Raw genomic sequence first — 7,500 nt, 5'->3', positions numbered from 1 at the left:
CGCTCATGGTGTAGATGGTGAAGGTCAAACTGAAATGAGACTGTCGCGCCGGTGTCATGTGACGCATAAATTATCTATAACACTGTTTAACATCACGTAACACTTAACCACTTTCTACAAAACCCCGCCTCTCCACGAGCAGATGTCACATAAATTAACTTTATATTTTATCATTAATCATTTAATTTTATTCAACTTGAGAAATTTTATTTAAATGTATTTGATTTATTTATTATTTTGTTATATTTATTATTTTATTATATTTATTTTCGGAGCAGGTGGGATTGTCCGGAGGACAGAGACAATCTGGACGCGACCTCCAATGGGCGCGGTCAGGTGGGGTGCGCTGGCAGGCCAAGCAGAGTTGGGTAGGAGGCGGCAGAGTGGAGAAGGCGGCAGGGCGTGGTCAGAGGCTCCTGGCAGGCAGATTTCTCCGTGTTGAGTATTTCCCAGCGTTCTCAGAGTCTGTTGACATGGGGAACAGTCGTGAGATTCTTAACCGAAAAGACCTAAACACTGGACTGTAGCTCCAACCATCATAGAGCAGAATCCAGCTGGAGCTGGTCCTTCTCTGGATGCCTCAGAAACCTCGCAGGGTTTGGCCTTTACCTTTGTTTCTGCTCCAGATTTCAAACACAGAACTGTGTAACCGGCTTAATGCTCAGGAGACCAACGATAATCATCTCAGTAGGCATGTATTTACACTGAGATCATACTGTGGTTCACACCTAAAGTTTCATCTCAGTCCATGTGCTTTTGGTCTCGACTCCACCTCCTTCATGCCATTGGTTAATTACCCGAACGTGTTCACCTGTTCTGTGTCTCACCTTCAGCTCTTCCGACGGTGAAACACTCCAGACTCCAGACAGAAGGCTTTGTGTTCAGCTCGCGACGTCGTCCTGGGTGTTTCAGAGCCTCTTTATGTTTTTGTAAAAATTCTCACATCATTAAAACATCTTCAGCGTGTTTGGACGTGAGTTACATTTCTGCTCTTCCGCTTAACTTTATACTTCTCGTAGTTTAAGTGTAACTCACGTCATCACGTGTCAAAGCGGATTAATTTAATCACGTGTTCAGAGTTTAATGCCGATTTTTTACAAGAGCTCCGTATGAGACTAAATTCCAAGACTCTCTCTCACACACACACACACTCCCCCACACACACACTCTCACAGACACGCTCTCTCTCTCACACACACAGACAGACAGAGAAGTGTGTTTAAATGATTTATGAGTCTGTACAAAGCTATTAGATTCTACAACCCGGACTCTTATCTCTAAAGCTCCAGCTCTGAGTAGCGCACTCGTCTGAAGCATGGCTCGGAGAAGAAGAAGCTGCTTTAGATCTTCAGACGAAGTCCGATCCGATTCTAATCAAAGTCTGAATTCATAAACAAAAGGACCGTTAAAGTGTTTCAGTGTTCAGTGTGACACGGTGTCTGGGTGTCGGTGCTGTGTCGAGACCGGACCGCACAGAAAGTTCTGGATGATTTTTCTGGATGTTTTACTTTATTTGATCCTACATGAACATGAACACCAATAAAATGCGGCTCCTTCACCCTGTAACACGAGGCGTCTCCCAGCATCTGATCTAAAAACCTCAGATTCAGTAAAGCACCTTCATTCAGACACTGAAACACAGACGCCGCCTGCAGATTCTCCTGTAACCTTCGTCTGTTTTCCAGAACATCTCTGTCATGACCACCTAGTTCTTGATTTATCAACCAGCTTTTGGATTCGAGAACTTCTCTTTGGATTTTATTTTGTCTAGATTCTACAAATTCCTGTAGAAATGTGGAGCTGCTTTCTAGACTCGAAATCTTCTCTCTGGATTCTAGAACTTCATCTTATGTTGTGAATGTCTTTGGGTCTCTTCCTGGATTTGTAGAACTTCAGCCTCAGTTATGATTCCTCTCTTCTCCTTCTTCAGGTTTGAAACCAGCGGCCACATCGCTCATGCTGGTGTGTGTGTGTGTGTGTGTGTGTGTGTGTGACAGCTGTAATCAGTTCACATATGTGATATGTTATGATGACTCTCCCGGCGGTCTGGTTGATGATGAAATCCATTTGCTTCTTTTAGAGGAAAACATCTCATCATCCTGTGTGTGTGTGAGTGTGTGTGTGTGTGTGTGTGTGTGTTTATAGGAAAAGGGGGAGCAGAAGAGAGTGAGACAGAGTCAGGGAGAGAGATGTGTAATCTCCTGAGGGAGTGGAAACGATAATTGCGCCTACACACCGATTTGCCGATGGAGAAAATGATTTAATAACTCCTGGGAAGTGCTTCCAGAGAATGAGCGCGATTCACAGAGTTTCACTCTCCACTGGTCCTGCACCAGATCATTAGATATGTGATGTTTGATGGCTTTTGGGGCGGGTCGAGGTTCCTCATCGGTTCTCACACTGATGTTACTCCTGAACATAAACACCAGACACTAAGATGTGATGATGGACACAAAGGAAACAGCTGAAGTTCTTCATCAGCTCGAGTGAAGTTTGTTAGATCTCTCACAGAAGATCACAGAGTGGTGTTGATTATTACTCTTTAACAGCAGCTCTGAGAGAAGCCCAGATTTATTATGCACTCACACTGATGCGTTATGGTTTCTATAGTAATAGCTGCGACACAGGGACGTCTCGATGTGGTGACGTGTCCTGTAAGGAGATGTGTGTGTGTGTGTGTGTGTGTGTGTGTGTGTGTGAGACATCAGTGTAAGGAGTCTCCAGTGTTGGAGGTAAAGCTGGAACATTAGTGTTAGCACTCCTCTGCGGTTCCTGTAACGGCATCACACAGTCTTTGTAACTGAGTGTAAGCAGAAGTGATGAAGTGATTTCTCTGGTGTTGGTGTTCTGAGAAGTTTTACACGACGTTCCTGCAATGTTCCTGAAACATCTGCTGTTTCTGCTGTTCAACTATACTGTATCATGGTTTCCAAGCAGGTTCTAAAAACGTTGTGGGAACATTAATTAGACAACGTTACAAATGTTGTGATGGCGGTGGTTTTATTTTGTCTTTGAAACTTAGAATTACTGTTTGATGAAATGACGTTAGAGCGACGTGGACCACACAACGCAGAGATAACGTTAAACGTACGACGACACGACGCTAGAACTACGCTTTCAGAAGAACATTTTTGTGCTATTGAAATGTTAAACATTAACACTGTGGTGCCTACAGCGCTGGGTGTGATGTTTATCGAACGCGGTGATGACGGTTGTTTAGCTAACGTGACTTACAGGAATACCGCCGATGTTATCAGCACATTGCAGAAACGTTACTGCTGGAACATTCCCACCAGTCCGTCTCCACGTGAGCGCTGATGGAGCCGCGCTCCTCTCTCCTTCCGCTCCATTAATGCGCGGGGCTGCGTGACTCAGAGCTAGTTCATTAGCTAGTTAGCAGGGTGATATGTAGCTTTAGCTGCGGTGCTCTTCTTGCTAACAGCGAGTGTGTTGTGCGTTAGAGAGTCCGAGTGAGAGAGACGTGTAGCGTCCTGAGGGCGTGGAGCTGATGATGATCGCGCCTACACACAGACTCGCCAATGGAGAGAATGATTTAATAAGACCTGAGCGTTTCCTGGCAGCGATCACGCCCAGGTCGAGGACGTGTGAGAAAGTAATGACCCAGGAGACCACAGCGAGGGTGTGTGTGTGTGTGTGTGTATTAGACCCGTCATTGTAATTCCATCTCGTTCCCTCATCGTTTCCACTCCAGTGATGATGATGATGATGATGAAGCCCCACCTCAGGGTGGTTCTGATCCGTCTGTTAGCTCAGGGTCGCCCTCGGGACAGATTTACCCATAAGGCTTTGCAAACTGCTGCAATTCCAGCCATTATAAAAAGTTCTGTGTTGATTTTGAGCTCATGGTGGGATTCCCCTCAAACCTGACCTTTAACATAGAGAGGTTCGTTACACTCGTTAGTGTTAACTGGGCTAACGAGGGGGCGTGTCCCACCCAAGGTCGCTGCAGCTCTGGACCCTGTGTGCATGTTTGTGTGTGTAAGTATGTATGCGTATGTGTGTGTGCGCATTTGCGTGTGTGTGGTGTGTGTTTGTGTGTGTGTGTGTTTGTGTGTGTGTGTGTGTGTGTTTGTGTGTGTGTTAGAGGAAAACAGAGATAAGCTTTTGAAGCAGGAAGTTTTCAAAAGAAGCTAAGAAGCTTTACTGAAGTCTCTTATCTACTGAAGAAGCCTGCCAAGTTACTGACAGGGCAATTTCATACACACACACACACACACACAAACACGCACACACATAAACACACACACACACACACACACACACACATACACAATGTCTTGTATCTGGCTGTCTTAAACATTAACACTCGTCACCTCTCGTTCAGATTTGGTTAAACTCTCACAGAGCTGAGAGGCAGAAGTCAGATCTTTTAGCAAATGGAATCAACTTGATGTGTGTGTGTGTGTGTGTGTGTGTGTGTGTGTGTGTGTGTGTGTGTGTGTGTTCCCTGCATGCTGGACCTGATACAGTATCTGACCCTGTCTGAGAGAGAGAGGAATCTGGCTAAGAGTGTGTGAGCTCATGAAGATCAGAGGAGTGAGTACTTCAACATACACACTACATATACTGTACAGTATGTGTGTGTGTGTGTGTGTGTGTGTGTGTGAGTGTGTGTATGATATACATTTAGTCTTTAGCTGCTGCAAAGTGAGATTTTGTGTCCTAGTTCTAATAAACAACTTTTTAAAGCCAGATGTTTATTATCTGGATGTGTTTATTCGTTTAGACATGTTTCATGCCACGCCTCCTGCCACGCCCCTGTCACGCCTCCTGACACTGCAGTGCATCATAAAAAATTTAATGGACTATAAAACTGTACATAATAAAGTTTTAGAATCTTCTCCAGGTCAGTTCTCAATAAGTGGATGAAATGTTTAATAATATTTAACTGAAGTACAAAACTAGCATAAACACGTGTGTGTGTGTGTGTGTGTGTGTGTGTGTGTGTGTGTGCGTGTGCACATAGCCCATGAACTGTGATCTGCGTTTGTACTGTAGGTCAATGAACAGCAAGATCAAACATCAAATAAGGAGATAACAGAAACATGCTTTAATCAGTGTGTGTTTACATTTTATCAAAAAATAAACAATCAAAAAAAATTCACACTTAAGAGAGAGTAATTTTAATCAATCAATCAATAAATAAGTAGATAAATTAAATAAGAATAGATTCTCCGAGAATAGATAAATGAAATAAGAATTTGAGTAGCAAAGTTTATAAATACTGTTTATAAATATAGTCATTAATGCACCAGACTAAACTGGTGATCAAATAATCTGTATATTACCATAAACTAATATCACACTAATTAATATGTTTAAATATATAGGTTGATTAAACCAAAGCAATATTTAAACAGTTGTATTTTAAAGTGCCCCTATTATGCCATTTTAATGTTGTTAATATTGCTTAATGAGTCTCTTAAAACAGGTTTACATGTATACAAGGTCAAAAAACACTTTAGTTTTCTCCAAAAATAGATTTAATTTTACCCCATTTCTAAATGATTCGTGTGAAGCAGTTGGAAGATTCAGTCTGTCTAAACCCCGCCTTTCCGTGAGCCCTCACTGCTGTGATTTATGATTGGTCTACCGCTACAGCGTGTGTCGGAAAACGAAACGCCCATGACCATAACTGAACGACGGCTCTGGAGACGCGTCAATACATAGAAAAGATGGCGTCGGTTTTACCGCGTAACGACCAGCTAATTTTATATTAACTGTGGCTACAAAAATCCAGAGGTCTTTTATCTTTGTGTCGGTGTTGCGTTAAAAGGCCGGTGAGCAAAAAGGACAAACACAAACAAGTAGATAAAGCAAACGTGTATTATACAAAACTAAATAAAGTAAAGGAAAAAGGTGCACCACAACCAAACAAAGATATAAACAATATTTACAAACTATATATAATAAACTTTCAATTCAATTCAATTCAATTTTATTTGTATAGCGCTTTTAGCAATTTTCATTGCCGCAAAGCAGCTTTACACAGTCAAAAGAATTATTTAAGTTTGTATGAAATGTGAATTTGTATGAATCAAAATGGTCAGTTTGTCCCTGGATGTGTGTGTGAACGCGAGTGAGTGGAAAATGTCCGAAGTCCGTGTTTATTGTATGTGTGTTATCCGAGTATACCGAGTATGGTTCGGTCTCACCGGGGTTAATGAAGTCCGGGAGGCCGATGACGGAGGGTGAGAAGTCCGGGGAATATGTCCAGTCAAAGATAATCCGGTTAAAAAATCACTTCGAGAAAATGATCCACAACAATCTCTCCTTCTCTCGTCCAAACAAATAACTGCAGCGCTGCTCCACCATTACTACTACATTTTCTTCCTTCAGGAGGCAAAAAATGCATTCGCACACGTGAAGTGCGCATGCGCCGTGCCACGTCACGAGTGTTAGAGTTCAGTTTTGGTGAATGGTGCAGAATAAACAGTTAAAAAGGATTTTGTGTGCTCTCGTTTTTTTTTTTTAAGTGTTTAAGCGAACCCGGCATAAATGCTCGGTCACATAACCAAGAGTGTGGTAACGTTACTTGTAAGATGGCGGGCAAGTTGTTCGTGACGTAGAACGTGGGCGGACATTATGCAAATATGTTACAGAGTGACGTGGATCCGTAAGAGAGTAAAAATAGATTTGCTAACGACTCGTTTAGGTGAATGTGAGCCGACTCTTTTTTTTAATAGACAAAAACTCCATTTATGGTGCACTGGGTCAGGGTCACAGATAGTGCAGATAGTTTATGTTCACATACAGCTACATGACACACTGCATGAAAGAAAATATTTAAAAAGGCATAATAGGACCTCTTTAATGAGATAATTACAATTAAAGCAAAAAAGATCAGACATTGAATTTGTATTAAAAGTTAAATCTTAAATTATCCGTCCGTACAGAACTTAAAACCTGCCCTTGTGCCCACATCTGACTAAACTCCACCAGTCGTCCGAACTCGACTCTATCCGTCTTTATCTTAGCTCGTTTCAGCACCAACTCCAAGCTCCCAAGCAACCAAGCTCATGAGTCCTTCACACAGCCAGAGAGCTTCTGTGCGCAACCTTCACACACGTTTCATACAGTGCTTTCTTGGAGGCTTCTTCCAAAGGTGTTAGAAGAGGTGTTTGGAAGCGCAGAAGAGCTCCTTCCTCTTGGTACTAAGACCACCTCACCAAAAGGTCTCTCCATCAGGCAGCCTGACTTCACCTCCACTCCCTTGCACAGGTCACCTCTTGTTTTCCAAGTGTTATCAGCTCTCAGACCTTTTCATTTTCGTTAATTCTGATCAGATGTATGCCAACGAAAGCTTTCTGGACTTTATAAGCTGGTTGTGAAATAGCGGTTCCTCTTCAGTGCTTGGGAAAGGTTGTGTGCCAGTCCTACTGATCTTCAGAGAGAGAGAGGGAGAGAGAGAGGATGTATTACTGAAGACAGAAGGAGGAGGAGGAAGAATAAAGTAGATCCCATCTTCTTCACTTCCTC

The 7,500-nt window shown here is 42.6% G+C and overlaps 1 protein-coding gene across 4 annotated transcripts in view; it reads left to right on the top strand.

The window, feature by feature from the left end:
- The window catches only part of LOC128532862 (cGMP-dependent 3',5'-cyclic phosphodiesterase), a 168,863-nt gene that overhangs the window by 16,322 nt on the left and 145,041 nt on the right, over positions 1-7,500 (top strand). Inside the window, exon 1 of one of the 4 annotated variants that reach the window (XM_053506977.1) lies at positions 4,448-4,557. The exons of the other annotated variants lie outside the window; for them this stretch is intronic. The gene's annotated coding sequence lies outside the window, so the exon portion shown is untranslated. Of the gene's footprint in view, positions 1-4,447; positions 4,558-7,500 lie in introns of those variants that run through there. 4 annotated transcript variants of the gene reach the window in all.

The sequence above is a fragment of the Clarias gariepinus genome, chromosome 11 (assembly GCF_024256425.1).
Source record: "Clarias gariepinus isolate MV-2021 ecotype Netherlands chromosome 11, CGAR_prim_01v2, whole genome shotgun sequence".
Taxonomy (NCBI): Eukaryota; Metazoa; Chordata; class Actinopteri; order Siluriformes; family Clariidae; genus Clarias; species Clarias gariepinus.
This window is presented reverse-complemented; position numbering and strand designations above follow the sequence as displayed.